At 34.7% G+C, this 26,691-nt stretch overlaps 1 protein-coding gene and 1 long non-coding RNA gene across 2 annotated transcripts in view; one reads left to right on the forward strand and one right to left on the reverse strand.

Annotated features, from left to right (window-relative positions):
- OPCML (opioid binding protein/cell adhesion molecule like) overlaps window positions 1-26,691 on the forward strand; it is a 732,434-nt gene that overhangs the window by 99,223 nt on the left and 606,520 nt on the right. The window lies entirely within an intron of this gene.
- Window positions 1,307-26,691, reverse strand: part of LOC141487740 (uncharacterized) — an 87,598-nt gene continuing 62,213 nt past the window's right edge. The window contains exons 2-4 of the long non-coding RNA XR_012468501.1: window positions 17,116-17,255; window positions 8,216-8,361; window positions 1,307-1,771 (exon numbers count right to left, since the gene is read on the reverse strand). This is a non-coding gene — a long non-coding RNA (uncharacterized LOC141487740). The remainder of the gene's footprint in view (window positions 1,772-8,215; window positions 8,362-17,115; window positions 17,256-26,691) is intronic.

A 26,691-nucleotide genomic window follows, 5' to 3' on the forward strand; every position in this document is an offset into this window, starting at 1 on the left:
TCACATTTGCTATTGGTTAGCCTGACCTTGGGCTAGTTATCTCCTACATAAAATAAGGAAAGTGGATTATATAATCTGTAAGGTCTCTTTCAACTTGTATGTCCATGTTCTCCTATAACAATTAAAAAAAAGGTTATTGTGTGTAAGATGATGTGATAGATACACTGACAGATCAAAAATAAGGGTTAAATAGTCTCATTCCTCATGGTTTTATTGACCTAATTTGAGAAATAATATTTACAAAGTAAAAGACAGTTATCTGATATAAGTATTAGATGATAGCTACCACATGGGTTTTGTTTGTAATTGAAGCTAAAGGACTTCAAATGAGTGAGAAAACATTTCCAGTTAAGATCAGAGAAGGCTTTAGGAAGGAAGGTAATGATCTGACTTGAGTCTTGAAGGATGAAGAGGATTTCATTAGATCAAAGAAAACAATGATAATGTGAGCAAAAGTCAAGAGAGAGAAAAGAAATTAATGTTCATATAAAGTTGATAGAACACTAGTTTTGAAATCAGAAGCCTAGGGTTTTGAATCCTAGATCTGCTAACTTCTGTGGCCTTGGGTAAGTTATTCAACAGTTCTTGACCTAATGGATTTCTTACCTGTTGGAAAAGGGGGGGGGAGTTCTCCTTTTCAGCTCTAAATTGTCTTTAAGGGCAGCTAGACAGTTCAGTGTATAGAGTATTGGCTTGGAGTCAGAAGGACAGGAGTTCTAATCCAACCTCAGACAATTGACTCTCACTAGTTGAGTGATCTTGGGCAGCTCACTTAAACCTGATTGTCTCCCATCCAGGGCCATCTCCAGTTGTCCTGATTAATATCTGGCCACTGGACCCAAATTGTTTTGGAAGAGAAAGTGAGGCTGGTGACTTAGTACAGCATCATCCCCCCACCTCAAATCTAAGTCAAAGTAGGTCATGGAATCACCTCCCTAATGTCATGGTCTTCTTTGGGAACAAAAGGACAAACATCATAACCATCATTCATAAGGTTTCCTGTTGGTTACATATTAAAATGTTTTGTTATTTATGTTTTACTGAGTTTTTATTTATATTGTTAAATATTTTAGAATTATATTTTAATCTTGTTTAGGACCCCCATTCAGGGAACATTGTTGACAACAAGCCAATTTAAGGGCTATGTGAAGGTGACACATTTGATATTTCTGTTCCAGAGAATAGTGCTTAAACCAGTTTGGCAAAAATAAAGATTTAACATATGGGGCATTGTAAGAGAAAATATTAGTAAGGCATTTTCGGATCAAATTATATCAAGCTTTTAATTTCAACATAAAGAGTTTATATCTTGTCCTGAAGCCACCAGGAAACCATTAATAGTTCCATCAGGGTATTCACATTATGAAACAAGTGCTTTGTGAAGATTCATCTGGCAGTAGAGTATAAGATGAGTTGGAAGGGAAAGAGGCTGTAGGCAGGGAGGCCATTCAAGAAGCCAGTTTAGTAGTCCAGGTGTCAGATAATAAGTATTTAGGATTAGGGTTAGAAGACATGGGACAAAAAGTGAACAAATATAAGCCATATACCATGAGAATTGATAGCTTATCATGTTTTTTCAAGCCTCAGAAATCCAATATCTTTGTGAGCAATTTAATTGGATTAAATAGAAGAGTAGTGAAAGCAGATTAATTACTTGCCTGCCATGTAAACTATATATCCATTCAATTCCCAAACACAGACTCTTCCAAAGGTACAAACTTCTTTTAGGTTGAAAGTTATCTCTTTTTCATTTCTCTAACACAGTAGAAACCTGGGGAAGAGAAACAATTGGGGATTTCAGTGTCTCATTTTAGAATTTTCATCCCCCAGTGAAAAGGACTTAGAAAACAATTGTTTAACCAGATAAACCTCTTATATTATTATAATTTTCTTAAAGCAACTTTTAGTTTTATGTATCAAGTACTTTTTTTTTACTATCAATATTGTTTATTTCTTTAATTTTCAGAATTTCTATTTTAGTGTTTAGTTTGGGATTTTTGATTTGTTGCTTCTTTGAAACAGTTTGTGAAATTGATTGATCTTTTATAAGTCTCTTTTGTTGATCAAATGTGGATAGATAAACCTTTTCCCCAAGGACTGCTTTAGGTCATCCTAATTTAAGGTATTCTGTCATATTGTTGTCATTTTCTTTGATGAAATTTTCTCTTTTTTCTATGATTTGTTTTATGACATACCAATTCTAGGATTAAATTATTTAATCTCTAATTAATTTTAATACTTTCTTCAAAAAAGCCTTTTACTGAATAAAATGTTAATCTATTCTAGTCTGTAAAGGATATGTTTAATATTTCTGTTTTTCTTCTTTTGTTTGTGAGATTTTTAATACTGTAATGCATGATCAATATTTTAAAGGTACCAAGCTCAGATAAGATATATATATATATATATATATATATAAATTTCTTTTAGTTCCCCTTCAGTCATTGCAAGATATCTGTAATGCCTTATATTTGTAATTGTTAATTTTTTTCTTGTTTAGCTTTTTGTGAGACTTGTCTAGCTATGAAAAAGCTATGTTGATGTGCCCAACTATAAGAATATTAAAGTTTTCTATTTCTCTCTAAAATGTGTAATATTTTCCCATTTCAGATCCTATGTCATTTGGTGCATATTGGTATTTTAACTCTATCTTGTACATTGGTTGTTTGCAAACTTTTTTCTTTAATATGGAAGAAGTAGATTTTGGCCCTGATGTTTCTGGGAGTTTTCATTGTGGGGTTTTCTTTTACAGTGGATAATTTTTATTTTAACCTTGTTTGGCCTCTGGTTTTAATTGATCTGAGCAATTATCATTTAGAATTTCTTGATATTTTTGTTTTTAAAAAGTATTTTCAGTTTTAAATGCTCCCCCTCCAGCCCCTTCTCTGTCTTTTGAGAAGGCAAGAAATATGCTTCACTTTATAAATACAAAGGAAATATATAAAACATGTGTCCATTTTAGCCATGTTGCAAAAAAACAAAAGAAGGAAAAAGAGGAGAAAAAGAAAGAGAAGGAAAAAAGAAGTAAAAATATTAAAACAATAAGCAAGAATAGCAAAGGTGAAAAAAGAATGCTTCAATTTGTACTCAAAGTTCATCATTTCTCTTGCTTAAAGTAGCATTTTTTTATCATAATTTCTTAGAATTGCTGAAGATCATTATATTGATCAACATAGTTAAATAGTTCATAGTTGACTGTCATTACAATATTGCTGTTACTCTGTACAGAGTTCTCCTACTTTTGCTCATTTTACTTTTATCATCTTAAGTCTTCTCAGATTTTCCAAAGGCTTCCACTTTGTCATTTTCTTTTACAGCACAATAGCTTTGATTTCTTCTGATAACTGCCTTTTTATATCCTTTTATACTTTCTCAGTTGGGGGATACATCTTATTTTCAAGAATTTGGTTCAGTTCCTTATGTATTTGATAATTTAAACTTTATCAGAGAAATATTAAAAAAACCTTTCCTTTTTGCTAATTGAGGCTAGTTTTCTTTTGCACAAAATCTTTAAAATTTAATATAATAAAATTTATTCATTTTTACTTTCTGTTATCTTTTCTATCTCTTGCTAGGTTATGAACTCTTCCTCATCTATAGATCTGACAAGTGAGTTTTTTCCATGCTCCCTTAAATTATTTATGAGATCACCTTTTATGTCTAAATAGTATATCCATTTTGAACTTACCTTTGCATATGGTGTGAGATATGGTTTATACCTAGTTTCTGCTAGACTTCTTTCCAATTTTCCCAGCAGGTTTTTGTCATAAACTAGTGAGTTTTTGCCCTAATATTTGTATTCTTTGACTTTATCAAACACTTGGTTTGTTGTGGTCATTTACATCTGTACATTGTGTGACTAATCTATTTCATTGATCAATCTCTGATTTATTATCCAGAACTAAATTGTTTTGATGATTACTGATTGTAGTATAGTTTGAGATCTAGCACAATGAGGCTGCATTCTTTCATTTTTTGGTATTGATTCACTCGATACTTTTTGATATTTCTTTTACGTGAGCTAATTTTCCATCTTTGTCTTTTCCAGATTCTCATAGTACACATCCCTCTTTCTCATTCTTTATTTCTAAGGTCATCCCAATAGATTTACCCTCATACTCTCTATATGGATTCCTTCTAAATAACCTAATGATAAAAGTTCTTTGAATTCACATATATCATCTTCGCATATAGGAATGTAAACAGTTTAATTTCATTAAAACTTTCATGATTTTTCTTTAATATTTGCCTTCTATTTTCTTAAAGCTTATATTTGAATGTTATATTTTTAACTCAACTTATGTCATTTTAACAGGAATGCTTCAAAATTCTCTTTTTCATTAAATGTTTATTTTTTCTCTGTAGAATTATGCTTACTTTTTCTGGGCAGGTTATTCTTGTTAATCTAGCTCTACCTTTTAGAATTTCATCTTTCAAGCCTTCCACTCCTATATAGTAGTGGTTGATATATCTTCAGTTTTCTTGGCTATTGCTCCATTATACTTGATTTTTTTCTTCTTGCAACAGTTTATTGTTGACCTAGGAGCACAGTTGTCCCTTTATGACTAGAAGTTTAAATTCATTACTGTCTTTCATCTCTGAGTGCATCTCTTACTACTACTGCTGCTACTGCTTCTGCCATTGCCTTTAGGCCCCATAGCTAGTTACATAATAATTTAATATAACATTCTTTGGAAAGTATATTGTACAATATCTTTCTAGAGATAATTGATGAATTCTTTCAAATTCTATTTTGCTTACTTGTTCTTTGTTTCTTGAATTATGATTTCTAGGCTATATTTTTTATCATGTCTTTCAGATAGTTCAAGAATCCTTAAGTTATCTCTCCTGTATTTAGCATTTCAGTTATTTTTCTGAAGAGATATCACAAATTTTCTTCTATTTTTTCATTTTTCAAAATCTATTTTATTTTTCTTGAAAAACATCATCATTAGCTTCCACTTAACCAATTCTAATTTTGAATGAGTTATTTTTCTGTCAACTTTTATTACTCATTTGACAAGCAATTCTCTACTCAAAATTTTCTTGCTCTCATTTTTCTCAGTTTTTCCATCAATACTCTTCTGTGTTTTTAAAAAATTATTTGTTTGCTACTTTTCATCTTGCTTTAACTCTTCTAGGCTTATTTCCAATTTGACTTTTTCTTTGAGAATTTTCTCATAGCTGTATTAAAGATATTTTTGTCTTTGTAGATTGTGTCTTGAGTTTCACTCTCATCAATTTTGTGGTTTGTTAGAATTTTTTTGTAGTTGTATCTGAGTCTTCATGACACCATTTAAGATTTTCTTGGCAAATATACTGGAGTAGTTTGCCATTTTCTTCTCTAGCTCATTTTACAGATGAGGAAACTGAGGCAAACAGGGCTAAGTGATTTGCCAACATCACACAGCTAGTAAAGGTCTGAACCTTCATTTCAGGTCTTCCTGACTAGGCCTGGCACTCTATCCACTTCACTGCCTAGTTGTCACCCTGTCACAACAGAAACATATTATTGTCAGGTTCTTTTTGTTATAGTTGTTTGAACATTTTTCTACTTTTGACTCTGCTCACCTTTGTGCTTAGGGAAGGCTAGACAGGATAGATCCATGAACTCTACTACTCTGGTCATTATCTAAATATGTTAATTTTTTCTCCTTCTAACCATAAACTGTGGCCACTCCTCTCTAACCTCTAACAGTGACTCAGAATTGGGTAATGGGTAAGGGAATTGCCAAGTGATGCTCCACTCTGTATCAAATACTAGCACAAGACCCCTGTAGTATCTTTTTTGAGCAGTTGTTTATTCCTTTTACTATCCTTAGGGATTGAATGGTCTTGGTGCTGCTGTTGCCACTGCTACTGCTGTTGCTTTAACTAGTCTTCCACCACTCTATGTTGCCAACCAGCCCAGACCCCAGTGTCTGCCTTCTCTTTCTGCCATCCTAAGTTGTCCTGGGCTGGAAACATGACTCATTGTCATTTTTTTAATTGCTGTTATCCATCTCAAAATTTGATTTGATGTTTAGAGTATTGGATGGGGAAAACTGAGCAGCATGCTCAATTTGCTCCACCATCTTGGTTTCTTGAAATATAATATCTAGATCTTTCTTTTGTTCTTGATTTTCAGGTAGTACAATTATTCTTAGATTTTTCTCATTGACTTCATTTCCATGTCAACTGTTTTTGATGGTAAATAAATTTCATTTTTAAAGTCTAATGATTGTTTCAATAATTTCATTGCTATTGCTTTCTATTTGGCTTATTTTCATTTGCAGACTTCTTTCTTCTTCTGCTCTTTTCTTCCAATTTTGTAAATTCTTCACAAAAGTGCAATAGTATCATTTCCTTTTTCTTCCTTTACTTTCTAATAAATTTCCCTTCCTCCATTTTCTTCTCCTAAGCTCATAAAAACAGACCCTTTGAACTGTTAATTCATGTTGTTGTTTATTTCCTCTATAGCTGCCATTTTATTGAATATTACATCTTGTATCTCTTGTCCCACTTCTACTACTCCTGTAGTCCTTGTGGCCAGAACATCCTTATCTTTGAGATTCTACTTGGAAATTTTGTGGAGCTACTCTTCTTCTGGGTTTGCCATTTGCCATTTTCTATCTTCATATTAATTCTTTAATATGATCTGCCTTTTTGTGTTTCTTCATTTCCAAAATAAGTTTCTGGATTGGAATTTTTTTTCTTGGGTGAGATATAAGTTCTTTTATAGACAGGTAGACCATCCATATTTGGTCTTGAATATTGTAGCTAAGACTGGATACTGCTTTTCTATAGCTATTTCTCAGTAGAAGGCTCTGTCTTTTAGTAGTTTGACTGAGATTTTACCCTTGGTTCCTTCTCTGACTCCTTGTTCTTGCATAATCCTGAAGCCAGAACTAATTCTAAATTCTACTATGAGTCTGACATGTCACATTTTGTTGATTTTGATGATCTAAACCTCCTGTAAGATCCCAAGTGCTTTTCTTTTTGGTTACTGTCTTGGTATTATGGACTTTTCTTTTTTGCTGTGTATCTTGCTAGGATTTAGACATAGGCTGCTCAGTACTAGTCTGCTCAGGTATGGATCTGGTCTTGGTTTCATACTACTCCACCATGGAGCTGACTCTGTTTTTTTTTTTGTTTGTTTTTTGCAAGGCAATGGGGTTAAGTGACTTGCCCAAGGTCATACAGCTAGGCAATCATTAAATGTATGAGGTTGGAGTTGAACTCAGGTCCTCCTGATTCCAGGGCCTGAATCCTCCTGACTCCACTTTGCCACCTAGCCTATAATGGTTTAAGTCCCTTGTTCTGATACTATCTTTTGGCATGGCTTAGGTTGATTACTCTGCTACCTGGATAATGGTCTACTCCTATACCATGTTGTTATTCAAGTGCTGCTGCTTTGGTTCTACATTGGATATTTGTCTTTTGCTGTCTCTTACCAAGGATCAAGATTACCTATTTTATTGTATTCTGCCTCTCTTGGCTTTCTTCCAGTTTCCCCAAGATTCTATTAGGTGTAGGGGTGTGTGTGTGTGTGTGTGTGTGTGAGAGAGAGAGAGAGAGAGAGAGAGAGAGAGAGAAGGTATCAGGTTCAAATGAAGGCTTTTTGAAGATAGTGGAGACCTCTGAATATTGCAAAGCAGAAAAGATGGATTAAGATTTGAGAAGAATTGATTATGCATTTTTGTAATTGATTTTATTTTTCTTCTCCAAGGTCTAATTTTGGATCTTGATTATAAAATTTGCAAGGGATCTTATTTCCTTTAGGTCTTAACATGTCACCATTTCCCCACATTCCCATGTTCTCTGTCATTACCAACCCCAGGAGTGAAGCATGGAGAAGTTCCCATACTCTGAAAGATGAGTGATCTCATGGCACTATCTGAAAGTCACAAATTTAATAGCAATAAAAGGGAATTGACACACAGACCAAGTCAATGGTTTCTTCCTTCAGGATCCTATTTTCCTCTTTCAAAGAGGAAACGTAGGTAGAACTGTATCCTGTGTGTTGTAGACCAGACCTGACTCAGGCCATTTGAATTATTTTGGCTTGAGATTGTAAGGTAAAGAGAACCACCTGAACCTTTTAACAGTTAACAAAAGGATATTTACTTTCAAGTTTAGTTACTTAGATAGACGAAGCTCTTCTCCCTTTTGTCTACAGAAATGCATCTAATCATAGAGCAGAGTAGGGTGACTCTAATGACCATGCGCTATTTACCAAGTCTGAAGATCACTGATTCCTCTTGGGCTGCTCTCTCTTATGTATTCAGATGATCTGGAGATTGTAGTACTGATTTCAATCTTGATTCCTGGACCAATCAACTCTTAGAAAAAGTTTTGTTTATGTTTTTTTGTAGTTTTTACCTATTAGAAGGAAAACAAAGCAAAACAAACAAACAAGCAAACAAAACTTAGCCTAATCTATATGCTTATGACCCTGACAAAAGTTGGTTCTAAAATACTTCTTCAGCAGCAACTTGTGAGGCCATTATTAAATTCAACTTCATGCCTATACTCATATATAGGTCCAGCCTGGAAGTACAATCATATCACTTCTATATATTTGTCATAGTTTTAGAGCAAAGAAGATAGTTAAGCACAATAAAGGATAAAATAGAATAGAAATCATTGTAGAAATCATTGACCTTCTAGAAAGAGAAGTTTTATCCTAGTAGTTGTTAGAATCCAAATTACAGGGGATTAAAGAAAGAATGGGAAGAGGATAAAGGCAATGAAAGAATATAGACTATGCATTCAAAATGGGGAAAATGAGAACTGCTGCCATAGCAAGAAAAAAAATAGAAGAGGTATCAGGTTCAAATGAAGACTTTTTGAATATAGTGAAGACCTGAATATTTCAGAGCAGAAAAGATGGATTAAGAGTAGAAAAAAGGATATTGAAGGTACTAGGCAGAGGTGAATAAAGGAGTAGATGGTGACTTTGAAACAAGAAAGTAATTTATCTCCTCAAAAATTCAATATATCTTTTATATCTTCAAATTTCCTTTGACTAATGTCATCATATTTATCATTTGTCATCTCAGTTATCTACACAATAGTCCTATGAAGGAGGAGACAAGGATTACAGTTATGTAGAAATGGACAAATCATCATTCTGTGCCTCACTTTTCTTATCTGTAAAACTGGTGTAATGGAAGATCCATCTCACAAGGTTTCTCTAATAAAGTATTTTGCAAACTTTGAATATACCAATATTAGTCACTATGTTTTTCTAATTTAAAAGATAAGGAAACTGAGGCATAAAAAGATTAACTAGCTTTCACAAGGTTACTAGCTCAAGCCTTAATTTGGTATCAAATTCTCTGATAATGCTTCTAATATTTTTTTTCTCACCCTAAATCTCCAGTTCCCAACTTACTCTCTATATAATGCACTTACTCTAATCAGATGGATTAGAAGAGTTCTTAGAAATGGAAGGGCATATATGTATTGTTAAAGGAAATGTATAGAAGTCAGAAATTTCCCTCTCCTCATTTGCTTAGTTTTATTGCCAGATGGAGTGAAATTGAGAGAAATCATTTAACCTCTTGGTGCCTCAGTTTCTCCATTTTTGAAACTGAGATTAATAACATTTAATACCTAGCTACCTCCCATCAAATTGGGGAGATTTAATAAGTTAATGTTAGCAAAGCAGTTTGATATTCTTGCGTGAAAGGCACTGTGAGAGTACAAAGTATTACCATACTTATTATTAATAAATAGGATCAGCCTGAACGCAGAAACCCCAGAGAAGTCCTTTGTCCCTTCTCTGCAGGCAGATTCAGTGCCATTTTCCATGACCCTCTTCATTCTGCCTGTGAACAGCCAGGTCATTAACCTACATAATAACACTATTTTGTACTTTTATAATACTTTTCATTTGAAGAGCTTGAAATTCTTGAATCAAGAATCACAACATATAGGTGAGATATTGCTTGCATTATTATGTTATCCAATCAGGTGGACCAAGTGTTCTGAGAAACTCAAGACCGGGGCCAGGCAGAAAATCCAGGAGTCCTGACTTCTTGTATCTAGCATAGATAAATGTGGTTAAATACACTCTTTCTACCTAAGAAATGATCTCTGTCTCTCTCTCTCTCTCTCTCTGTCTCTCTTTTCCTCTTTCTGTCTCTCTTTTCCTCTCTCTCTTTCTCTCCATCTCCCTCTTCCCCTTCTTTCTCCTTCACTGTCTCTCTAATTTAATCGTTTATTCTCTTCTCCTAAATCCAGATTAACATATAAAACAAATTAGATGCTCCAATTAGAGCAGCTTCACTGTCTTTCTTTATTTTCAACAACTTCCACAAATAAATAGAATTTCTTGGACAATCTACTTTTGCTAAACCTTAGATGATAAAGTATTTAAATTTCTATCATTTATCCCAACTCCAAAACAAAAAGTCTATTTGATTTCATCCCTGAAAAAAGTTATAGTGTTTTTCCTGGCCAGGTTGTCATACTAACTAATCTGCAACTACCAGCCAGATCTCTTCTCTTTCTCAGTTCCAAGCAGACTAATGGTTCTTTTAGTCTGAAGCAACAGGGAAATTCTATTACCTTAATTAGCAATGTACTCTTCCTTTAAGGAAGATCATAACATCAGGGAGGTGATGCCATGACAAGCATCAGAATTGGATTTGAGTGAGAGGATGCTGTGGGAAGTAATCAGCTTCACTTTCTCGAGATTTTTCTGGGTCCAGTGACCAGATATGAATCAGGATGACTGGCTATGACCATGGATGAAAGACAATCAGGGTTAAGTGACTTGCTCAAGGTCACACAGCAAGTTTCAGTGTCTGAGGCCAGATTTGAACTCCTTATCCTCCTGACTCCAAGGACAGTGTTCTATCCACTGTACTACCTAACTACCCCTCATGATGGTAAACTCTTCCAGCCTTGAGAATTCCCAATAAACAGGAAGCAAATGGGCCAATATCCTTTGAGTAGAAATACCACTTTTCACTCACTGAGTCAGAAGACTAGACATGACCTTGACAATCATTTCATCTATCCTTCCCATTCTGCACCTCTCTACCTTTCCAGTTTCAAGAATTATCAACAACAGGAAGCAATTGGGTCAGCATTCTTTTTTTTTCTGAAGATGAGAATTTTCCTGGTTGCTTTCAATAGGCATGTTTTTATCTGCTATCTCCTACCTATGATTAGGGAAAGCAAACTGATTTTAAATATTGGTCAAAACCAAACAGAATTAAAGGCCTAAATCTACTGAGGAAAAAAGTAAGTATACCTTCCAAAACCAGATTAGAATAACTTTTTGATGATCCACAATTTTGCCTTCTCTATCCTATGCCTTCTCTCTATTCATCTGAATAAATAGTTAGAAAAATTAATTGTTAGTTCATATAGCTATCAGAATAATTTTCCTCTTGCAGAGATTTGGTCCATAGCTCATTATCAAAAATCTTCAGGGACAACTTTTTGCCAATTGAATTAAAATCAGACCAGGTGACACAGTGGATAAAATGGAGAATCAAGAAGACTCTTCTTTCTGAGTTCAAATCCAGCCTCACTCACTTACTATTTTTGTGACCCTGGATAATTCATTTAACTCTTTTTTTTCCATTTGTAAAGTGAACTAGAGAAGAAAATGGGAAACTACTCCAGTCTCTTTGCTAGGAAACCCCCAAATGGAGTCATGAAGAGTCAGACATGATTGAAACCATTGAGCAACAAATCTATTCTGGCCTTCAAAGCTCTTCACAATTTGGTATCATTTTACTTTTTCTCAGTCCTTCCTAGTATTAAAATCCTCCCCCTCCCATTCATTCAATAAACTATCAGAACTTCCCTATTCATTTACCTTACTGCTGTCAGTCTCCTGACTTTGTACCTTTGCTCATGTTGTCTCAGATACTCCAATGAATGTTTTCCTTCTTTCCCTCCCCACACATTTGAATTCCTACTCAGCTGTTAAATTATTCAGATATCACCAATTACATAAAACTTTCTCTGATCTCTTCTTTCCCAACTCTTTTTACATGGTTTATATACATGAGCATCATGACAGAAGTGTATCATAGTTGTCTCTGCTTGTCTCTCATTCCCTTTCTATTATGTAAACTTCATAAAGTCCTAAATAAATTAATACCCTCCCCACTTAATAAATGTTCATGAGGGAATAAAAGGAAAGTAACAAAATCTTTAAATGACCAAAAGAGATTGACTCTTCTCTCCCTTCTGGAGAAGAAATTTGGTAGAATAGGTGATCAATAATGTAGTGAATAAGAAGAGCACAGTGCCAGGTATACTTTGGAGGATGAACAATATAAATATTGAATGAACAGTATTTGAATATTGTCCTCACTGGGTGGAAGCCTTGGCTCTGCTGCTCACTCTGTAAGTGAATTGAACAAATCAACTAACATTTGTGTACTTGCTATGGGCAATACCCTGAGGTTCAACAAGTCATTTAACTGACGCAGTTTCAATCTTTATTTAGGGCTGAGATGTGAGCTAAGGAAACCTATATATAAGAATTCTGGTTCCAAAACTTATTAGCTCCAACTCATGGGTTAGTCATATTATCCCTTTTAGTATTATTGTTCTCATCTATAAAATGGGAATATACACTTATTATCACAGTGCTTCACTGACACAGAACAGACACTTTAAATAAATGCTTATTGATTGCATGATGGGGAAATGTTGTAAGGTGGGGAACATCAAGCATAAAGCTGGATACACAAAATTCAATAAACCTATGAGTTTTAGGGGTGACAATTAAATTTTTGACCAAATATGGCAGGTGAAGAATGTTATTAATATCCAACTAACCCTTGGCAGAAAAAAGGTTTCCTACCCCTGCTGTGGGACTTTGCAGAAAATTCAGAAAGGTCAGTCAGTGTTGAGTCCCTGTCCTGGACTCTTATGTTGAATCTGTTTCTGGCCTCCCTCAATCTTCCCCAGGTGAGCATTGGAGGGGCGGGAGACACAAGGGAGACACAAGGGAGACACAAGGGAGACACAAGGGAGACACAAGGGAGACACAAGGGAGACACAAGGGAGACACAAGGGAGACACAAAGTACTCCATCAAGATCTCCAAGGGCTCCATTTGTTGAACCAAATACCAGTGCCTAAATACCTCTCCAGTCTCTAATTCACTCCCACTTAGTAGAATAAGGCTCTGGTGCTCAAGGATACCAGGTGATGATAATTTACAGTATTCCTACACACAACAGTCACTAACAAGTCAATTTGGAAATTTGGATTTAAAACCAGATTTATTATTTCATTAGTATAAAGAACTACCCTGAAAAATATATTCTGCCAGCCTGGCATTTCCAAGGTGGGATATCAGCAATTGCTCTGTCCTGCATACTCTTAGAAAGTTGCCCAATTCATGGAGAGAGAAAGTGACTTGACTCTATCTACCACACAACTACCCCATTCTGAGAACTAAGAGAAATAAAGTTTTTTATTTGGTATATTTAAGAGAAGACCATATGATAGCTTTTCTTCCTGGATCTTTCCATGTAATGTTACCTCTCTTCATACCATTTTATCTATCTGCTCTCCACAGGTCACCTGAATTTCACCACTGGAGCTTTCTGTTCTGATATGGCAACTTTTGTTTATCTTGCTCAGGCCCATTGATTCCACCATACATAGCTTCCCACCCCCATTCCAGTTCCTTTCTATATATTTTCTTAGTTCATTAGAATTGCTTCTTGAGGACAAAGACAATGCCTGGCAAATACTAAATGATGAATAAATGATCTATCTATATATACTTATGCAGGCATCCATGTAGAATACTGGACCTGGAGTCAAGAAGACCTGACGGTAAGTTTGACTTCAGGCTCTTACTAACTAGGTGATCTTGGGCATGTCATTTAAATTTTTGCCTCAGTTTCCTCAACTTTTAAATTGGAATCATGTTAGTACCTACTTTGGTAGGTTGTTATGAAGATCAAAGAAGATAATATTTGTAAAACTCTTAGAATGGTGTTTGCAACATAGTAGGTATTTATAAATGTTTGGTGCCTTCCTCCAGACCCCCTTTGGATCTGTCTTTATATTTATTTTTATCTATCACTGGATATAAAAGGAAACAGAGAAGAGGAAATACAGAAATAAGAAAAAGGCAACCTTCTTATGCCCATATTGGGTTAATCCTGACACATTTAAACTAGGACAACTGGTTCCTCCCCCAACCTCCATCCCCATTGAACAAAACCAGTAAAGGTAAAGAAAGACCTATGCAATCCGGGTTGATACCAGAGTCTCCAGTATTGGAGAAAAGGAGTTCATCTTTGAAGTTGACTGGGGTTCATTTTTTTCTTTTCCTTTTCACTACATGGATCTTCCTGGAGGTCTGGACCATTCAGATGTTTCATAGGGAAAATGCAGATTCAACCCTAGTCTGGTCTGATTTATTTCTTCCTCTCCCTCTTCCTCTCTCCAAAGTAGGGAGAGAGATATCTAGGACACTAAAAGTTATAGGCAAAGATGATGCTAGATATGGAGAAAACTGCATGCACAAAAGTTTAAGGCAGAAGGCAGCAATGAATCTGAGACACTGAAAACATTTTGGGCAGAGAGAAACTGGAAAAAGGGTCAAAAGATTTGGGGAAGATAATGTGAAGAAAGTTATATATTAATATGAAGAATAATTATTATTCGTTAAATGGGGGGTTAATATTTGTCTTATTTACCACACAGAGTTGTGGCAAGGCCCAAAATAGATAACCTATGTTTAAAAAACAAAAAAAAACTTTGAAATTTTTCCCCTCTCTAAAATCCCTGAACATATGTGGTTATTGTTGTTGCTTCTTGATTTGTATCTGCTATATTTTTCATTACCAGAGCACCAAGAATGAAATAGGTGTGTCTGTCTGTGAAGATGGGTGATGCTAGGAAATGAAATTTTATAGAGTAATGGGATAAAGTTGAAATAAGGAAAATATCAGCTGACCATCAGAGGAAAAGCAGATTCCTGGCAATATCCATTACATTGTGGAATTGCCTCTCTCAGGAAGTGGTGGAAACATTTACTGTTCAACTGGATAAAATGCTGTCAGAGGCTAGATGACCTACTATTTCCTTCTACATTATCTATGAGGGTCTTTTACAATAAAAGAAAGACCCAAATGGACTCCAATACTGTAATCATCCATGGATACTTTCTGCTCTACATCATAATTATAGATTGTCGTGGTTGGAGATAATTGTTCCCCATTTGGTCTTGGTCTTGACTGCTCCCACATTCTATTTGTTACCAAGGCTGTATCTACACTGCCTGAATTAGGATCCACACTGTCATTATGCATAATTCAGAAAGCTTGAACAAAATTTGCCTTTTAATCACTAGGCTGTGTTCAAGCTGTTTCAATAGCATAATGGCAGGTATAGTCTAGGCCAGGCACCCTTTCCATTATATGAAGCTGTGTTTAATAATACTCATGAGAACAGATAAAAGAACTTCAAGAAGAGGCTGGATGATAAATTGCCTGGGATGTTGTTAAGGGGATTATTTTAAATCTATGTATAGTTTATATGTATATTTTTAAACTATGTATCCTTTGGACAAGATTATTTCTGAAGTTCCTTCATTTAAAAATAATAACAAAGGCTATTATTATCATCCTTATTATAATTATTATTACATATAACATTTCTATTGCATATACCATAGAATCATGAGTCCAATCCATGAAGAAATAAAAGTACTTATAGGATAAATCACTTACCTACAGTCGCTGATATACAAATAGAATCATAAGTGTCTGAGGTAGGATTTAAACTTAGGTCTTTGTGTATCCAAGTTTAATTCTATAGGTAATTGTAAAATTTTGTTTTTTAATGACTCATGTATAGATTTCTGTCTGATAGATTTTGTATGTTAGTCATTATTTATTGATTTCTTCTTAGTGTCCTGTTCAAATTTTTCTATCTCTTCCTATCTTTCAGGTATTATGAGTATTGATTTCCATGGTCATTGCATTGCCTCTAGAATGGATTTATGTCTATATGCATATAATTGATCTGATGCATCTATCTTGGCTGTCTATTTTTTTGGCCATTTCTGCTTTTTCATATGTCACATTGGTACTTTATAATCTTAGAGTCAAATGGGGGTAGTTCCACTGTCATCCATAAAGAAGATTATTTGTTTTAGACTTCAGGGACCCAAATTCATCTTTTAGCCATGATGAAGCCTTCCTTGTATAGGACTTTGGTAGAGACATATACTCTTCTGCTCTTTCTAGACTTGAAGCTCAAAGAACAATGTCACAACTCTTTTTGGAATAGCATCTCTGGTGCTAAGGGCACGGTACCACAGCTTAGAGCACAGCACCACTTTTTTTTTTATTAGACATGTGTTTTTTTTGGCACAAGAGACTACCAGGAAAAAGAAAACCTCCCTCTACCATTCAGATTGACTTCTATTTAGAGAACTAAATGCCCAGGAGTTTGTGTGACTTGCCAATAGTCATGCAGTCAATCCATGTCAGGGGGAGAACTTGAAACCAGATCTTCCTTGCTCTATGTCTACCTCTCTATTTAAAATACAATCAATTTGTTGGATAGAAATTTGTATGTCCCAGGAATTAGCATAACACTCAGTATATAGAAGGTTGGCTTAGTTTGAATGTCTTGGGTAGTTTAAAATATTCTTGTAAATATGACTTTGAAGACTAAAAAAACAACTAAAGATAAAATGCTGCCTGCTAGGTACCATAGTAGAGCACTGGGCTAAGGGTCAAAAAGACCTGACTTCAAATTCTCAAACACTTACTAACTTTGTGACCCTGGACCAGTTATTTAACTTATTACCTCAGTTTCCTCAGTGGTAAAATTGTAAAGAAATAGCACTATGAAACAATAGTATCCCCTTTCCCATGAGATTCAAAGATGATAATATCTTAAAGCACCTAGTATAATGCCCGTCTCATTGTAGGAACATCATAAATTTTTATTCCCTTTCTCCCTCCCTGTTGAGTGCTCTTGTGCCCTCCTCAGGGATAAGAAGAGCAGTGCATCAGTCCATGGACCATGTCTCTTCATAATCTTAGTCTAAACTCTGAAGTTACAGAAGCAGCCCATCTGGTACACTCTCCTCCTCATCTGACTTTATTAATTGCCAGTATCTGACCTGTGATTCGGAGTCTCGTGTTGTGAAAATAGCATTGGACAAGGTTCCCATGCAAGCTTTGCTACTAATTCTCTGGTTGTCAATCATTCATGTCAGCTTGGTTGACCACTTTCAGCTCCTGTGGGACTCAGTTTTCTCATCTGTAAAATGAAATTATTAAACTAAATCAGCTTGACCATTCTATAAGTCTTTGAAGACTATGATTAGCTTCTATTGTGGGCAAGCAGTTCTGGGCTATCTCAAAAGTAAGCCACCTAGAAATTAATCAGATTGGGTGGCACAGTGGTTGCAGTGTTGAGTTTTTGAATCATGAGAGCTTAAATTCAAATCTAGCCTCAGCCACTTTCTAGCTAGGCTGTGTGACACTGAGCAAGTCATTTAACATCTATATATTTTATTCTCCTCATCTGAAAAATGGAGAAATAGTACCTATCTTCCAGGGTTATTGCAAGGATAAAATGAGAAATCTTTATAAGATTACTTGTAAATCTTAGAGTACTGTATTAACTATTTTCATTACCATTGTTTTGTTCGATGAGATGATCTATAAGTTAGGACCCATCTGGAATAAAAATGTCATGAAGAAACAAAAAGCTGAAATGGATATAGTCAAAGCATGTGACTCTTCCAAGTAATCAGAAATGGCACAAAGTTTGAAAAATTACATTTATTCCTTGAATGCTATGATTTTGAAAAATTGTAGTGTCCAGCTGACCAGTGACTTCAGGGCCATTTCCTTCTGGTTTCTTGGCATGGTGTTTTTCACAGAGCAAAAATCAATCAGATCACAAACTTGAAAACATATAGACTAGAAGTCGTTGTTAAGACAGAAGACTATGATTAGCATTTCACTAAAATGCCCCAGTTTAGTAATATAGTAGTTTAATATCAACTTTGTATCTATCTAAAGCAAGAATAAGCATTTTCCCTCTAGATGTAAGAGCTAAATAAATGTCAGGATTTAGCTAAAATTGGCTAGTTTTCAAAAGCAAATAACTGTGCTTATAGATTGCATGTCTTTTTTAAAAACTAAAACATCCCTTTTCTCTCTGCCTATATCCTTCCCCATAGATAGCCATTCCATCCCCTAGATATCTAACCCTCAATATGTCATTGGTTCTCTTTGAAAATGAAGGACAAACACAACACTGAATCAACAAATATGTCACACTTTAATGACAATTTTCTGAGAAGTAGGACTGTATCGTTTCACTTTATTAATTCATTTTAGAAGTATATATTGAGTATCCTCTGTGTGATGATTTCTTAAATATTAAGCAGGTAATTAAATATATTTTGTCAGGTAATAACTACCAAAGAGAATACACATTTCTCAAGCTCACTATATTTGGTTGAGGTGATAGCAGCTAGATGGTCCCCTGGGGATAAAGATTGTTGGAATGACCTGACCAGCCAAAATGATTTCTTATTTTAAATTATCCTTTAAAAGCTTTACTATATATTTGAATGTTTATACTACAACTCAAACTTTATCTTTCCTTTTGACTCTTCTAGCCAAAATGTTCATTTCCCTCTTAGAACTTTAAATGCCAAAGTTTTATTCTTTTCAAAACTACCTGTGGAATTGTATAAAATAGATTTGGCAATAGATCTTCTCTCAATCAAGGCCTTTTGGGAACATGCTTATTCCATTATCCATTTCAACAGATAAGGTAATTCAATAAGGTTATTATATATTTCTTCCACTAAAAAGACTATGAATACTTTTAAAAAGTTGTGTCATTCATTGTTACTCTTTGGAAAGAATTAATGGAAAAGACAAGAAGAACTGAAATCAAGTTTTTTTTCCTCTGCTCAATAATATTTCATTTTTCCATTTACAAATATAGTTAAGTTTTCAACATTCCTTTTTCCTAAAATTTTGAGTTCTGAATATTTATCTCTCCCTCCTTTCCCTGCCCCCTTTAAGATAGGCAGCAATCTGATTTAGGTTATACATATACAATCATGTTGAACATCTCTCCAACTTAGTCATGTTGTGAAAGAAGAAACAGAATAAGAAAACCTTATGAGAAAGAAAAAAACAAAAAAAAAAACAAGAAAAAGGAAAATAATATGTTTTTATCTGCATTCAGACTCCATAATTCATTCTCTGATTATGGATGGCATTTTCCATCACAAGTGTTTTGGAATTGTCTTGGATCACACTGTATTGCTGAGAAAAGATAAGTTTATCATAGTTTAATCATTGTACAGCTACTACTAGGTCCAACATTCCCCTAGTTCTACTCACTTCACTCAGCATCAGCTCTTGAAAGACTTTCCAGATTTTTCTGATATCTGCCTCTTCATTACTTCCTATAGAATGATAATATTCCAGCATATTCATGTACCACAACTTGTTTAGCCATTCCTCAATTGATGGACTTCCTCTTATTTTTCAATTTCTTGCCACTACTTAAAAGAGCTGCTATAAATGTTTTTGTACATACAGAACCTTTTCCTTTTTTATGATCTCTTTGGTAAAACAGAACTAGTGTTGCTGCATTGGAGGGTATGTATGGTTTTATAGCTCTTTGAGCATAATTCCAAATTGCTCTCTAGAATGATCAGAGCAATCTACAACTCCATCAACAGTGCCATTGTGTTCCAGTTGAAATCAGGCCTTGAGCCACTTATCTGACTTAAATTTTGAAATTTATGCATGCTTCCTCACCTTGAGTTTGAAGACTATCTGGTACATTTAGTTCAAGAAAAAACTTTGGGAAAAACAGCAGAAATCTCAACTGGGGCTGAATTCTCAATTTATCCAGATTTAAACTTGAATAAATCATTCTCCTTCTCTGACCTTCATCTCCCCTACCCCCAAGTCTCAGTCTCTCTATATAGTAAGGGTATTGAATTATATAAGTGACTCTTTTAATGTAGTCCAGTGACCCCTAGGCATCTCTGAAGTTAAAAATTATTTTCCCAACAATATTCAGATTTCTTAATTTCTAATATGGCAAATATGAGTTGACATATCATATATAAACAAGAGATCTTGAGGATGGGAGTCATTTTTAAATACTTTAAAAGAGTCTTACATACTATAAAGGGGTCTTAGATCCAAAATTTTGAGAACTGCTAGATTATACGGTCACTAAAGCTCCTTCTAAATTCCATAACACTGTGATATGACCTAACAAATCATTTCTGCAGGATTCTGATCCTATCCCTAGAAGAAAACTTAGTTTCAGGGTGAGGAAAGTCTTTGTGCTCTGCAGTCTGCACAGGTTTCCTAATCATTGTAGAATTTATTTCAGGGTGGTGAATTTAATCTATACAGCTGTATATGGTTTGGGACCCAGTTAACTTAGAAATTGATTCTCTTCCTCTGCACAGTCAAGGCAATTGGAATCAGTCAAGATGTTCATCCTTGCATTCAATTCCCCCTAGAAAAAGAAAAAAATGCCCCCAAAGGGGAAGAGAGACCATAAGCTAAGGGTCACCCTAAGGCATGCTCTGTGTGGTTTTCCTTCCTCTTTAATAAAGGCTCTTCCTTACTGAGGAGGAAGCTTTTTTTTATTATTATGCTTCTGCTATCATATTGGGAAATAAATCTGTGCATGAGGGTGTGGGCTGTGAGTGTGAGGGTGTGATTTAGCTTTGGTATATACGACAGGGAAACCATGTTCTTTTGGCTTAAGACCCATTTCAAGGCACCCCCATATTTAAATCACAAGGACCAAGACATAAGGATACTTTTTTGGAAAATTATAATATTTGAAACTCTACTCCCCCTAATTCATGTCAGTTGTTCTAATGCAGGATTTCATAACCTGGGCATCCACAGATGTGCTAGATTTTAGGGACTCTATTGTGAACTTTTATGATGGAAAAATGTATCTTTATCTTTATTTTACTTTATATATAAATTTATTGAATATTTCCTTCATGATTTGAAAGCATTATTCTAAAAAACTGATTGAGATTCTTCATAAGATTGCTGGGAAAAGCAATACATAACACAAAAAATGTTTGTAGACATCTCAGGTAGAATAAAAGGCATATTTTCTGTTATTGCTATTAAGTTTTACACATTCTAATGGTGAAGTAGTAAAGTATAGTGACTCATGCCTATAATCCCAGTTACTGTGACACTTAGGTTAGTAATTTCTCATGAAGAACCTTTGGTGAGTTTAGGAATCTGGAACTGTCTTAGGAAATCTTAATTGGATGTCTTCATGGCGTTCAGCCTTAACATGGTGACCTCCCAGAAGAGGCAGAGTTACTAGGAAATCCAGAGCTAAACTAGCTTGGATTGGATATGGAATAAGTTTCAGTTTCTATTGCTTATCAGAAGTGAGATCAGCCCAAGAGTAACAACTGCAGAAGCCCTTTTTAAAAGAAAAAAAAAAGAGGAATGTCTTCTATTTCTATCACAAGATCAAATGTTTGTTCAATTGATAGATATTCAATCAATAAACATTCATTAAATGCTTACTATAAGGCAGTAGATGACTCAAGGAATAGAGTGGTAGACCTAGAGTCAGAAAGATCTGAATTTAAATTTCAGCTCAAACGCTTAACTGATTGTATGACTATGGGCAAATTATTTAACTTCTGCTTGCTTTTGTTCAGTAGAGTGGGAAATGGCAAACCACTCCTGAGTCTTTTCCAAAAAATCCCCTGGACAGTATTGATGTGTTCATGGAATCACAAAAATTCAGATATAACCAAATACTAAATAACAATAATCCCTGGTAAGGTATTTCAATACTAAATGCTAGGGATGCAAAAAGAGAAGCAAAAACATCTACTCTCAGAAGGTTCACAGTCTAATAGGGGAGACAGCAAGGCAACAAAATAAATAGGAAATCATTAACAGTGAGAAGGGACTAAAAATAAAAATAAAGGTTAGGTAAGTTTCCTGTAGAAGATGAGATTTTATCTTGGACTTGAAGCCAAGGAAGTCAGTAGTCAAAGATAAGGAGGAGACCATTCCTGGTTTGGGGACAGTCAGAGAAAATGCCTAGAGGTAAGGGAGGTAATGTCTTGTTTCTGTAACATTATGAAAGCCAGTGTCACTAGAGTGAAGAGGATGCAAGTCAAAGTAAGATGAACTTTATTGGAATTTACTGGAATTTATTGACCTGGGGAAAAAAATCAGTTAGTGACAAAATCGATTCTAGATTGGTGTGAGGAGAACTTTGAGGTAGGCAGACCTACCAGAAGGATGTTATAATAATCTAGGGGTAAGGTAATGAGGTCCTAAACTACACTGGTGGCAGTGTCAGAAACTATTATTTTTTTTTTAATTTTAATTTTTTTCTCTCCCCTTTATCACTCAAGCAAGTCTATATTTATGGGGGGAGGGGGTATTTTGTTTACTCTTAAACAAGAATATTTTACTAATATATAAAAACATTATTTGTACAAAATGAGAATAAATATTAAAATAAATAAATAAAAAGAAACTTTATTGATGTTATAAGCCATGGTAAGACAAGGAGAGATAAGTATGCCTAGAAAAAAAAATCTCAATGGAGAAAATGGATTCTGACTTTAAGATACTTCCATATTTAGATATGTAAAATAAAATGAGGGGAAGAGATGCTACAAGAATGAAATGGACAGGCCTGGGCAATAGGTTAGATATGAGGGGTGAGAGTTAGTGAGGATTTGAAGATGCCACTTAGGTTTTGAGCTTGGGAAACTGGGAAAATTTATTGTTACTGCAGTAATAGGATCTAGGAAGAAAAATGAATTCCATTTTGGATATACTGAGTTTAAAATGTCTACTGGACATCTATTTCAAGATGACTTAAAGGTAGAGCTCTAAGATTATAAGTAAGAAGAGTGATTGTGGCAGAAATGGTAGATTTGAGAATCATAAACATAGATATGGTAAAAAACTGGGGAGTTAATGAGATCAAGTAAAATAGTATAGATGAAAAAGAGAAGAGGACCTAGGACAGAACTTTGTGGGAAACCCACATAACCTCAGTGAGGACCCAACAAAAGAGACTGAGAAAGAGAAGTTTGATAGGTAGAAGGAGGAGAATGTGCTCTCTCGAAAACAGAGAAAAGAGGGTATCAAGGAGGAAATTGGTGATCAATTATAGAAAAGGCTGCAGAAATTTCAAGGAGAATGTGAATTGAGGAAATACTATCAAATTTGGCAATTAAGAAATCATTGATAATTTTGGAGAGAAGCCAGATCATAAGGAACTAAGAAGAGAATGAGAAGAAAAGTGGAGGCACCTATTGTAGATGGTATTTTCTGGGAATTTAGCCTCAAGGACAAGATACATATGGGATGCTAGTTATCATGGATAGTAGGAAGAAGTGAGGGTATTTTAAGGATGATGAAAGCATGTTTGCAGCAATTAGAAAAGGATCATAGAATAACAGTCAATCGAGATCTTAAAGACTGGCTTCACTCAACAATGCAGAACCAAGGCTCACAGAGGTAATGTAACTTGCCCCAAGTCACACAGAGCAAGAATTTGAACCCAGACTCTTTCATTCTCTATTTGACAATTTCCATTGTAACATACCCCCGCCCCCCAATTTTGTGGTGTAAGAAAACTTCCAAAATCAGAATTGTGATAGTCTCTATCACAATCAACACACAAGTCTTAAGTTTTGTGACCTGTTGGGAAACACAAGGTTTGTAATTCAAAAAATAGAGTCCCTGTCCTTATGTTTGGCCTAATGACAAACTAATGGTAACTTGACTGGTGAACCCAGAACAAAAGGCTTTGAAGTTTTTTTCTTTTTCATCCATTTTTCTCCTGTCCACATAATTTTGAATTTAGTATATAAATATGATTTGGAAAATTTAATAGGCTATACAGATGAAAGCAGACTAGGGAAGAAAAAAGAGCACTGAACTGTTTCAATATTGGCTCTTCCAATGTTCTGTGTGACTTTGAACAAGGCATTTCACCTTTTTGCTTTCTTAATCTATAAAATGAGTGAGTTGAACTAAATGACTTATTCTGTAATCTGATATGGAGTAACCATATTATATCAGATACTGCATATAGAATTCTGAAATTTCAGACTATGCCTATCCAAAGGACAATGTTTTTTCATATAATAATAAACAATAGCAATTCAATGCCTATAACATATTATTTTTGAAAAATACTCCAGTAGACTTGGGATCTCAGTAATGTGGATTCACTCTCTCTTAAAGATAACAGTCAAACCATGCCTTAAAATATTGTGTGACTCATTCATTTCTTTCCATAAAGTTTCCATGGAACTTCCTATTTTTCGCAGATCTTTTATAGATCTTCCTATTATTTATTTTTAGATATTTTTTCCTAATACACCATTTGAATATCTAACTGCATTCCTTTTCAGCAATTAATTAGTATTTTTAAAAAATCAAGTATAATGATAGTCACTGGGGATATAACAACAAAAAAGTGATTCACTCCCTGCTAGCAAGAGTAATTTGAGGGAGAGGAAACCATTGATAGTTGGGAAATAAGGAAAGATTTTATATTAAAAACATTATTTGTTTTCTATATTACTGGTCAATCTCCTTTCTTGGCCACATATGTCTTCAGTGATGGTTTTGCTCAGGATCTTTCTATCAAACTTGTCTGCTAATTTGACAGAGAATATTATCCCCAATTTATCATATGAAAAAACAGATCCTTACAGAGGTTTGAGATTTATCCAAGGTCATATACTTAGTAAAAAAATCTATCTCAAGTAAGAGTACAGGTTATGTTCTTAGCTGGTGCTTTCTCCTCTGAATCTCATTGCTACAGTGCCTCTCTTTGAAGCAGTAAGAAAACTGAATAACATTTTTGTCTTGGTCACCCCTTTACCCAATCTACTTCATTTCTATTCCCTGTACCTTCATGATATGCCTACTACTTGTCTCAGTAGTCCCATGGCCTTCATGCTGCTCCATTTTTTTTTCCTCATATTACCTACCTTTACTCTCACAGACCTATGACTTGAATTTGTTGCTTCCATACTTCCCCTTAAAAAGGATACATCAAATTAATTTACTTCAAGAATTTGAAAGTTTAATGGGTCTATTCTCATGAGCATTATTATCTAAAAAGGAGTCAGTGCATAAACTGAAAATGAAAGAATCACCATTGGCAAAATTTTTGGCACTTTGGCAGGTATGGATAAAGACCAACTTGCTTGGATCTGTTATAATATGAAAGGAATTGACCTATATCCCTACCTTCTCTTATCCTCTTTATTTAATGATAAAATTTATGGGCTATCTCCTCCATCCTCATCTCTATCATCCTCTGTATCCTAATTGTATTTCTGTTAAAGGATAAAGAGGATATTATAGATTCTGAAGAATGCTGGAGGGTTGTAAATGGAAGTATACAATAGAAAAGGCATTGGATTCACAGTCAGGAGCCCTAGCTTAGAGACCCAATTCTGCTGCCTTCTGCTTGGCCTGAAGTAAGTCATTTGCTAACTCATTTTCAATCCTTCATTTGACATATTATGATATTAATGATGATAATGTTAATAACACTATAAGTTTATATACTATTAAGTATGATTTAAATACTATAAGTTTTGTAAAGTTATTTAAAGTATATTTATTTTATCCTCAAATCAACTCTGAGAGTTAGGTGCTATTATTATACCCATTTTACAGTTGATAAAATGTACCAAAATAAGTTTAAACAAGGTGCTATCCAAGGTCCTTTCCAACAATGACAATATGGATTCCTGATGAATTTGGAAAGAATGCACAGCTTAAATGATTCTTCTTGGTTAATACTATATAAATTCATTTGATAAGTGCTACTTCTCCCCCTAACTTTATGCCATTGTTGACCTAGCCTTAGAGAAAAGGAGAAGGAGGTAAACTGCTTAATTACAAATCACAAAATTATAACTACAAGCTTTTTTTCTGTTTATTCCCTACAAGAATCTCTCACTCTCTGTGGGTAGTTTCTGCTCCAATCATGGATTGAATTATACCACTGATACACATGAGTGATTTTAAATCTGAACTGAAATGTAAACACATGCGGACCCCTTTTTCATGGTGTGGAATCCTACGATAGGCAAATTGTTTAACTTCCACACACCCTGTCTGGCCCTAATTGATTCTTCTAACCCAACTGTGCATTTTAACATGTTCCAAGTTGGAGAAATCTACCAGCACTAATTCGACACAGCAACTGCTTATGGGCCTTTTAATGTGCAAAAGGGGATCAATCTAATTTTTCAAGTTAGATAGGGAATAAGTTAAGTGTATCCTGATTTGTACTAGGGAGAGGGAATTGAGAGATGAGGTAGGTATAGACATACATAAACATTAGCCTGGAAAAGAGTTTGGATTTCATAAAAATCCAGTCCCAATTGAGAGGCTTTTTTCTTTCCCCTGGGGAACCTTAGAGAATATAATCATAAAGGTAGCCCTATAGCAAACATTTCTCTTAGAGAATCCCATTATATTTGGATAACATAGGCTTAACCCAGATCTGAGCTTTTTGGATTTGCTCAAAATGAGGAAGTTGGACTAGTTGACTTCCAAGCCCCTAATCTAGGATCCATTCTTCAACTGCAGGGGCAGCTAGGTGATATAGTGGATAGAGCATCTGGCCTGAAGTCAGGAAGACTCAT

Source organism: Macrotis lagotis, chromosome 1 (assembly GCF_037893015.1).
Source record: "Macrotis lagotis isolate mMagLag1 chromosome 1, bilby.v1.9.chrom.fasta, whole genome shotgun sequence".
Classification (NCBI taxonomy): Eukaryota; Metazoa; Chordata; class Mammalia; order Peramelemorphia; family Peramelidae; genus Macrotis; species Macrotis lagotis.